This window comes from Colletes gigas, unplaced genomic scaffold (assembly GCF_013123115.1).
Source record: "Colletes gigas isolate AHSC1104 unplaced genomic scaffold, ASM1312311v1 Colletes_gigas_Sc00040, whole genome shotgun sequence".
In the NCBI taxonomy this organism is placed as follows: domain Eukaryota; kingdom Metazoa; phylum Arthropoda; class Insecta; order Hymenoptera; family Colletidae; genus Colletes; species Colletes gigas.
Genome location: NW_025106669.1, coordinates 569,790 through 581,083, shown reverse-complemented (window position 1 = coordinate 581,083; position 11,294 = coordinate 569,790).

Below are 11,294 nucleotides of genomic sequence, written 5' to 3'. Positions count from 1 at the left end.
ACAAGTCGAGTCATTTTAACTGAGAATAGATACCGTTTAGTTAATGATTAATAACCAGTTCTAGTCAGGATTTTCAGGATACTTTTCCGTGTTCGTTGCCTAAGTTCGTGCACATGCCCAAGTGTTATTTGCACGAGCGAAAGCAACGGGGCACGATGACTTAGTTTCTAACATTTATAATAATAATTTATGTGTGCGACTGACATTGCTAGTGTATCGTGCACGATGTACTCTCCACATATGTGTGTTTGTGGTTAGGATGTGGAAAGTGCATCGTTTCAAAAGTTCATTACAATTCAGATACAGAATTTTTTCACATTAGATTCATAACAATCGTAATAATAATATTACACTTATAGTTATTATTTACTTGGCAATTGTTCGCATTGCATACACTTCAACAATATTGTAAAATGCATAATGAATTTTCAATCTCATATAATTATATCTTAATAAAGACTATAATATCAAAGTGTTTTACATGAATAATAAAAGTACGCAATGTGCACTAGCTTTGTCAGTCGATTCCAGAAAATGGTACGTACATTTAGAGTGTGAATGAGGTCGTGTCCGGGTGTCGGAGGAACCCCGGGGAGTCCTCTCTAGTTTAGGTCGCGCCCGGACATTCAGAATGAGAACCGTGGAGTGTTTGTTCGAGAGACTGAGTTTTGCAATTTTTTAAATATAGGGTTAGGTAGGTAGGTAACTTATTCTCTGGTGTGTGTGTGTTTAAATCTAAGTAGGTAGGGTCAGGGCAGGACTGTCCACATTAGTAATTCGGGCAGGCGCGTTTTCGCGTGGCAGTTCTGTTACTGTAGTTACGATCTCGAGAGTAGAAATTTTGCTGATTCAAACGGTGCACTTGTTCTGTTTGTTTCGGCTTTATTTTCGACTCCTCGAATCGCGCGACTCTTAAAGTCGCTCTCTCGCGCTCGCGCTCGCGATCAGGCCCCTTTCGAAACGTTCGTCCCCCTCGAGATTCACCACGTATGCTCTTGCAACAATTCGTACATTGTTGGAAGACTACGTATTGCACAAAATCTCGAGCCCTGTTTTAAGTAAGTTTCAGGCATCGGCAGGACCGCCGAAGAAAGAAAAGGCTCGATGAGCCGAAGAGGCCCTGACAAACTGTTTCAAGAGTGGGCTGCAACAAATGGCTTTTCATCTTCATTTTCGAATGAGGATGGAAAGTCATTCCTATTACTATTTTGTCACTTAACTCGTCCGTAGTTGTAGTTAGTTTATTTTTCTTGCTGGCTCACGTATGCATGTACCTGATGGTACACGATTGCACCATACATGCCAACCATCCCTCCCCATAACTCGCGGTTATGATGTACATAGAGTCACGAATATCCAATAATCGCGTTTGCTTTTAGAGTTGCGAATTCCTATTTTTCGCGTTTCCTTTTCAGGGTAGTGTCGCGAATAATTACCATTCGCGATTGCTTTTTTGCAAACTTAGATACCAAAAGTTTGCTTTAAAAGTAGCGTTGCGAATTATCGATAAACGCGATTGCTCCGTAGAGTTGCGAATTACCATTTTTCGCGTTTCCTTTTCAGGGTAGCGTCGCGAACAATCACGATTCGCGTTGCTTTTTTACTCTTTTATACATATAATGGACATCAACCGCGTTTGCAATTTTCATATCATAAATTAGCGTTGCGATCTCGATCAATCGTGCGATTTTTTCTTTAGAGTTGCGACATTTTCAATGCCCAAATTCTACCCCAATTGTAGTACTAGCAGTAGTTAGTTTATTTTGTGGCCAGTACATGTCTATGCACATGTACCAATAGCCCCTGATTAAAGTTAGAGTTGCGAATAATATACAATGTGTCGCGTTTGCTCGTAGAGTCGCGAACAAATATTTATCGCGTTGATATATCAGTGTTGCGAATAAACACGATTCGCGATTGTCTTTGTGCAAACCTAGGAACCGGGCGTTTGCTTTAAAAATAGCGTCGCGAATTTTTAGTAAACGCGATTGCGAATTAGAGTAGCGAATTACTATTTTTCGCGTTTGCTTTTCAGGGTAGCGTTGCGACTAATTACCATTCGCGGGTTGCTTTTATTCTTACAAGTCGCGTTTGGAATTTTTCTATTATAAATTAGCGTTGCGACTGTTGATTTATCGCGTTGTTGGCCCGTAGTGTTGCGATATTTAAAACGTCTAAATTCATCCTCATATGTGCCACTTGTAGTTTGAAGTAGCTTGATGTAGTTAGTTTATTTTGTGCAATTTTATTTATTGTATGATTTATGTTTCAGGGAAACATCGTGGGATTAATCAAGACACCAAGAAGAAATATTTTTTCATATTTATTTGTTTTATATGGTTTATTTTGTGCATGTATGTTTCTAGCTACAACCAAAAACGCCCAGCACTTGATCCAGCATTTTTGGGCAAAACGCGATTTGCATTAGCGTTGCGAAACAAATATATTTCCAATTAAAGATAGAGTCGCGAATATAGAATAATCGCGTTTGATTGTAGAGTTGCGAATTCCTATTTTTCGCGTTGATTTTTCAGGGTAGCGTTGCGAATTCCGATACGCGATTGCTTTTATCGTTATTTAAGAATAGCGTTGCGAATCAACTGATCGGTTTGCTCTTAGCGTTGCGAATAATCACCATTCGCGGTTGCTTTTATCGTTAGAAATCGCGTTTCGAATTTTTCTATTATAAACTAGCGTTGCGATCTTTACTTGTCGCGTTTTTTATCAATTAGAGTTGCGATTCAATGCCCAAAAGCTGGCCAAAACGCTGCATTGTATCAAGATCATCGAGAAGCAAGCTGGCGATTCTACGAAGCTTCGAATGACTCAATATCGTTATTAAAATTAGTGTTGCGAATGATTGAATATGGGTGCACGCGATTTAATTAATAAAGGAACCCTGTATGCTTCATTTTCCGAATAACAGGCACCATTCGCGTATAGTTTTGTATTTTATAAATTAGCGTTGCGAAAGAAAGAATGGTCCACTCGCGGGTTGTTTGAATTTAACACGAGTGGACGTTTATTATTTATATGTTTGTCAATGGAAATACTGCTTAATAGTACTGTTGTAAATAGACCAATTGTTTCATTCTTTATAACGCGTTAAAATCTGTAATTTATACGAATGTATTTTTATCACAGATTTGTGATGCATTTAAAAATGCTGTATTATGATTAATTTTATGATTCCAAATTATATCACTAATTATTCATTATTAGAGTTATTTTTATTTTTACGGGGATATACTAACCGTTGCAACTCAATTGTTATAAATAGTGAATTTTTTGTGAAGATTCTGTATCCTTTGCATGAATCAAAGTTTATTCGCGATGATTGTTTTAATCGATGGAAAATGGAATGCTTGCATCAAAAGGGTATGCAAATTGCAATTCGATATTTCATATTGAGAGTTTATTGCCGCGTAAAATTTTCGTTATTACTTTTTCTATATGAAGTTAGTTTTGAATACAGTTAAATATATTTATTGCAATGTACACGCCTTGAAAAATTGTTTATTTCATAAAGGAAACGGAAAATAAAATCTACGGGTTATAAATGAATAAAATTTTCAATATATTTCGAATTTATCTTAACAATGGAATTTTCATTCAATTTTAAGTAATATTTATGATTTTAAAGTTTTTAATATCAATTTTTACTCGATTTACGGAATTTACGATTAGTTTGTCTTGAGTGTATATAATTATTTTTTTCTGTGTTAATTAATACACTTTCGTTTCAGCTTTTAATCCTTTGAACAAGTTCTTGTTACAGATTATATAATTATCGAAAAATGGAATTGGAAATGATACACGGATTCCATCTTGTTAGTTTTTAGAGAAATATCTCATACAATTTTATTTATCGTCTGATTTATGTTTCAGGGAAACATCGTGGGATTGATCAAGACACCAAGAAGAAATATTTCTTCATATTTCTTTGTTTTATACGAGTTATATTTATTGATAATTTGTTATATTGTTAATATTGAGTTATGTATTGATAACAGATGATCGTCCTGACATATATATCCGCGATAATGCAATTCTCTCGCGAGAAAGCGCTCGAGAAGCCTCGCCACCTGGCGGTAACATCGCAGTACTGCTACCGGGCGAGGATAGGGAAACACACACCGTCGTAAAAGTGCGCGTATAACGCATATTCGTAGAAATTTTTCGATATTTTTTTTTTATAAACCATCAGTGAAAGTAGTTATATATATAGATGAGTGTATGTTTTAGAAAAACATCGTGGGATCGATGAAGACACCATGAAGAGAATATTTCCTCGTATTTCTTCATGTTTCTACAGATTGCGTTAGAATATAAGTACAAATGTATATAGATTATAAGATAAAAGAGCGTTCACCTGCCGTTTATTAAATATTACCGAAAAGTGCGCGTAAATTTAAGTGGGGGAATGATTAATATTAAGATACATATTAGTATTCTAATATGCAAGGTCCATAGGTGCAGTTGCACATTTCTGGTTGGATCTTCAGGATCCTTTCTTCGTTTTGTACATGTGTCTTGTTAGGCACTCTCATAATTCAAGTATTTATTTAAGAAGGAACAATTAATAACAAAGTACATATTGATAGTTTAGTAATCAGGATTCGTACGTGCAGTTGCACATTCCAATTTCGTTTCTAGAAAACATGTGCTGGATTATTTCACATGTATCAACATTTTGTCAGGTTTTTGATCTCTTCATCAGAGTTCGTGCGTGCAGTTGCACATTTCAATTTCGTTTCTAGAAAACATGTGCATCATCTCACATGTGTTGTCATTTTGTTAGGTTCTTCGTCTATTGATTGGTCAGTTCTTTTAAGAACTCGACCTTTGTAGTTCGTTTCGAACTTTTCGATAGCTTCTCCCTTGGATAGGTATTCGAATTCCTCGCCAAAGGAAGGGTGGTTGGGGCGAGGCTAGGGCGGGTCTCCAGACGCAGCAACCTCCTCGTGGTGAGACCTGGGTCATATCATTTACTATGTAATTAATAGAATTATTAATTACATTGCAAATAATATGAGCTAATGGCTGCGTTCTTCTCGTAGTTCCTCATACCTTCTTCGTCCTGGTGTGAGGTCTGATAACACTGATTTCGAGTCGCAAATAGGTTTTTAAAGAGTTAGTTTTTAAATAAATGATTAGAATTGAAAATAAAAAATAGAGGATTTTCGGTGTTTTTATCAATGAGATCCTTACCGTATTTTAACACTTTACCGACCGATAGCCTATTAATCGACTGTTTTACCGGCCGACGCTTACCGACCGATAGGCGATTAGTTAACCGCTACCGGTCGGTAAAGTGTTAATAATCTTGATATCTTTAAATAATCTCAAGCGATTACTCCAATGAAATACTAAAATTTCTGTAATTTCACTTCCTCTTGCGTTAATTTCTAAATCTGTTGATAACGTTGCGACATAGAAATGGTAATAACACGTTCCTTTCTTTGGCTCCAAAGCAATACATTTCGAGGTTCCATTTTGAGATCGCAATTCAGCGGGAAGTTTGAAATATTGCGACTTTCACGCTATCGTTCTTAAGCAATCTGAAACTCCAAAGTTATCCAGTGCTTGTTCGTAAGATCGTCGACTTATCATAATTTATTTCAATTTTTATTAAAGTTTACATAATTCCTAACAATACGTATTCGATAGAAAGTTAAAAAAGGAAGACTTCATTTACACGTCGTTCTAAATATTCAACTTTTAAGGGGTTGATTCATTCATGATAATTACTATACGTTTCTGCAACATTATTCACTTGTTTTTTAGATTTAATTCAATTTTTATTAAAGTTTATATAATTTATTTCAATTTTGATTGAAGTTTGTATAATTTATTTCAATTTTTATTAAAGTTTGTATAATTTATTTTAATTTTTATCAAAGTTTATTATTTATTTCAATTTTTATTCAAGTTTATATAATTTATTTCAATTTTTATCAAAGTTTATTATTTATTTCAATTTTTATTCAAGTTTATATAATTTATTTCAATTTTTATTGTAGTTTATATAATTTATTTCAATTTTTATTAAAGTTTGTATAATTTATTTCAATTTTTATCAAAGTTTATTATTTATTTCAATTTTTATTCAAGTTTATATAATTTATTTCAATTTTTATTGAAGTTTATATAATTTATTTCAATTTCTATTAAAGTTTATATAATTTATTTCAATTTTTATTCAAGTTTATTAAAGTTTATGTAATTTATTTCAATTTTTATTCAAGTTTATATCATTTATTTCAATTTTTATTAGTTTATATAATTTATTTCAATTTTTATTCATGTTTATATCATTTATTTCAATTTTTATTGTAGTTTATATAATTTATTTCAATTTCTATTAAAGTTTGTATAATTTATTTCAATTTTTATTCAAGTTTATATAATTTATTTCAATTTTTATCAAAGTTTATTATTTATTTCAATTTTTATTCAAGTTTATATAATTTATATCAATTTTTATTGTAGTTTATATAATTTATTTCAATTTTTATTGTAGTTTATATAATTTATTTCAATTTCTATTAAAGTTTGTATAATTTATTTCAATTTTTATTCAAGTTTATATAATTTATTTCAATTTTTATCAAAGTTTATTATTTATTTCAATTTTTATTCAAGTTTATATAATTTATTTCAATTTTTATTGTAGTTTATATAATTTATTTCAATTTCTATTAAAGTTTATATAATTTATTTCAATTTTTATCAAAGTTTATTATTTATTTCAATTTTTATTCAAGTTTATATAATTTATTTCAATTTTTATTGTAGTTTATATAATTTATTTCAATTTCTATTAAAGTTTATATAATTTATTTCAATTTTTATCAAAGTTTATTATTTATTTCAATTTTTATTCAAGTTTATATAATTTATTTCAATTTTTATTGTAGTTTATATAATTTATTTCAATTTTATTCAAGTTTATGTAATTTAATTCAATTTTTATTCAAGTTTGTATAATTTATTTCAATTTTTATCAAAGTTTATTATTTATTTCAATTTTTATTCAAGTTTATGTAATTTATTTCAATTTTTATTCAAGTTTATACAGGGTGTTCGGCCACCTCTAGCAAAAATTTTAATGAGCGATAGTAGAGGCCAAAATAAGACGAAAATCAAGAATACCAATTTGTTGATGGAAGCTTCGTTAAAAAGTTATTAACGTTTAAAGTGCCGCCCTTACTGAATTTTTTTCTCGAAAATGCGCAAGATTTCGGGGGTACGTCTATTCACCAAAAATGACTGTAATCGAACCCTACAACCGAAAATAATTTTTCCACAACGATTTGCAATTTTTTAAATTTTCTCGAATAATTTCACACCTTCTCTATTTTTTTTCTCGAAACTGGGCAGGATTTCGTGGGTGTGTCTAATGACAAAAACTGATTGCAATTGACCCCCGCGACCGAAAATAATTTTTCCACGACGATTTGCAATTTTTTTTCTCCGTTGAAAAATTTAGGCAACTAATTGGATTTTCGGTAAGGAATTTTTTTCTCGAAAGTGCGTACGATTTCGGAGGTGCGTGTAATGATAAAAAATGATTGCAATTGATCCCCGCGACCGAAAATAATTTTTTTAGAACGATTTGAAAAATTTTTTTTTCGCCGAAAAATTTCACCACCTACTCGATTTTTTTTCTCGAAAGTGGATAGGATTTCGGAGGTATGTGTGCTCACCAAAAATGATTGTAGTCGACCCCCGCGGCCGAAAATAATTTTTCCAGAACGATTTGAAATTTTTTGAATTTAATTGTTAATAACTTTTTAACGAATTTTGAAATATTGCTACTTTCACGCAATCGTTCTTAAGCAATCTGCAACTCCAAAGTTATCCAGTGTTCGTAAGATCGTCGACTTATCATCGCGAGAGTTATTATTAATCAGCAATTTCACGGGTAGAATCGATAAATATTTATCTCGTTAGCAATTAAAACGTGCGCTTCCGCGTCGAACGAAGAACATGTAAGGAAAGTATTGTTACAAATTATGCAGTAGTTAAAATATCAAATGATTATCGCTGGAATTTCCGATGATACGGGAAGATGCGTTCGTAGAATAATTTCTGGAAATTGTATTGTATTTGGCAACGTCCAGAGTTTGTAATTTGTGATTAATCGAGAACCGTGGGGAGAAATTTTGATTTCACTGAAAGATTATTACGGTGGACGATTTAAGGCGGCGGAATATTGGGCCTGTTGATGATTTACACATTTTCTCTGCGCAATGGCTGCCTGTTAAATGGGATCTCACGGTTTCGTTTCTTGTTCCTCGATTTAAGTCGAACATGCTCGTTGCAGGTTATCGAGGATCGATACAAGCCCCGAAAGTATTGATTAATTAAAGCGGAGATAATTGAGTCTCAACATTGTTGCGTTAAATAATTTCGATGATGTTTCTTTTACGCGCATGATTCATGGGACGCGGATCGAACCTTGAAAACTGGTTCAAAGGCAACGTTATAACGTGTTTACTGCGTTCGAGCGTATAAAATGTTGTATTTTCGATGCAGAAGTTTCGAATGGAAAAAGTTCTCGAATATTCCGACGTGAATAATGGCGGCTGTCGAGAGATCTTGCGAATTAAAATTATTCGAACGTGTGTTGGTGATATTTATGTTAAATTTTTCAATATTTCTCCGGTTTTCTTGACCTTTTTATGGTATAAAATATGTAAAGAATTTGTAATATTTTTCATCGAATTTATTTCATTGAAAATACAAATTTAAATTGAAAAAATCGATGTGAAATATATGAAATACATTTCGACGCGTGGAATATTAAATTATTAAATTATTTGATAGCTCTAGCGTATAATGTGTCGTTATAAGAGTAGTTAGAATCAATAGATTTTCATTTTAATGATTCAATCATTATTTTTGTGATTAATACTGATGTTGGTTAAAACTGATGTTGAAATTTATGCAAAGTGTTAGGCTATCCCTGGGAAAAATTGTAATGGGAGATTCTAGAGATAAAAATAAAACGAAAATAAAGAATATCAATTTCTTCATTGAGGCTTCGTTAAAAAGTTATTAAATTATTAAAAAATTAAATTCAAAAATTTCAAATCATTCTGAAAAAATTATTTTTGGATGCGAGAGTCAATTACAATCATTTATGGTGATTACACATTCCTTCGAAATTTTACCCATTTTCGAGAAAAAAATTCGAGAAGGTGTTGGAATTTTTCGGCGAAAAAAAATTTTCAAATCGTTCTGGAAAAATTATTCTCGGTTGCAGGGGTCGATTGCAATCATTTTTGGTCATTACACATATATGCGAAATCCTAAGCATTTTCGAGAAAAAAATTCCTTAATGAAAATCTAATTTGAAGACAAAATGGTTCCCCGAAATTTCGATGCGAATCTTTAAAATGTCATAACTTTTGAACGGATTGGAGGATTTTAATTTTAAAAAAAGCAAACTAAGCGTATTTTGACGGAGAATATGTAGAAAATGTAAAAATATTTGAAAAGTTATTCCTTAACTCCGTAAAGTGAGGAAAACTCCATAAAAATAGCCCAATTTTCAAACAGCCATAACTTCTATATTAGCGAAGATATTTAAATGAAACTTTTTTCTGAAGTAGAGCTCATGGGTACCTATAAAAAAGTATTAGGCAACATTCCTGTAGAGCGTCAAACAAAACTATTAAAAATGAAAAACAAATTTTCAGGAAAAATCAACAGAATAGGTGGGAAAATATTTCGACGAAAAAAAAAAAATTCAAATCGTTCTGAAAAAATTATTTTTAGCTAGGGATCTCAAATACAATCATTTTTGGTCAATAGACATATCCCCGAAATCCTACGCATTTTTGAGAAAAAAATTCGAGAAAATGAGAAATTTTTCGACAAAATTAAAAAATTTCATATCGATCTAGAAAAAATATTTTTAATTGCAGGGGTCGATTTCAATCATTTTTGGTGAATAGATATATCCTCGAAATCCTACGCAGTTTCGAGAAAAAAATTCGAGAAGGTGCCTAAATTTGGCGAAAAAAAAATTTTTCAAATCGTTCTAAAAAAATTATTTCCGACTGCGAGGGTCAATTATAATAATTTTTGGTCAATAGACATACCTCCGAATTCCTACGCATTTTCAAGAAAAAAATTCGACAATGTGAAATTTTTCGACAAAATTAGAAAATTTCAAATCGTTCTGAAAAAATTATGATTGCCTCAGGGGATGAATTACAATCATTTTTGGTCAATAGACATATCCCCGAAATCCTGCGCATTTTCAAGAAAAAAATTCAATTCAGTCGAAACTTTAAATATTAATAACTTTTTAACGAAGCCTCCATCAACAAATTGGTATTCTTGATTTTCGCTCTATTTTGGTCTCTAAAATCTCCCATTAAAATTTTTCCCAGGGGTGATCAATATTAGCAGTCAAAATGGATTTAAAAAAAAATCAAGAAGACTACTCGCATATATATATTCTTATTTCACATTGTTTCTATCAATCAAGGAAGATATGACTTGATTTGAATACGTAATGTACCGCATTCGATTCCTAAATTCGAGAAAAACTTCTAATATAATAACAATAATATTAGTATCGCATGAAATTGTAGGAAAAAAATTTTCTTCTCACAAATGCCGCCATTTTTTGCCCTGTAATTTAAAATAAAAATCGATTCATCGTATTGCAAGTGCCTACATGTTGTTTTTGCTTCCTCAACGATATCAACATTTTTGCCAAAGCATCGAAGGTTCGCGATCTCTTTGCTAAAGACCGCGATTATTTCGGAATTAATGAAAATTGTTACGTATTTTATGAATTTCTGCGCGGTAATGTACGAACAGCGACGTTTAATGCAAACAAATAAAAGGCACGCGGCCGTACAACGGGTTTGCATGGCGAATTAATTAAAGCAACGTTCTTTTATCGGCCCGGATTCGTTACAAAATAATATTAAAGAAAGCGAATGGAAAAAAAGAAACTTAATACGGTGGTCGTTCAAATATTTTAGCGCGAATCGTTATTATATACGTTGGAAATGAATCATTCGAACGTATAATTTTAATAAATTGCAATGTGAAATGAATTTTAGTCGGCTGAGAAACATGAATCCCCTCGACGAGAAATTGTTTGTAAATAATAACGCGACATTAGTTAGGTAAAATTTATTTAACACTTTACCGACCGGTAGCGGTTGATTAATCGGCTATCGGTCGGTAAGCGTTGGTCGGTAAAGAAGTTGATTAATACGCTATCGGTCGGTAAGCGTTGGTCGGTAAAACAGTCGATTAATAGG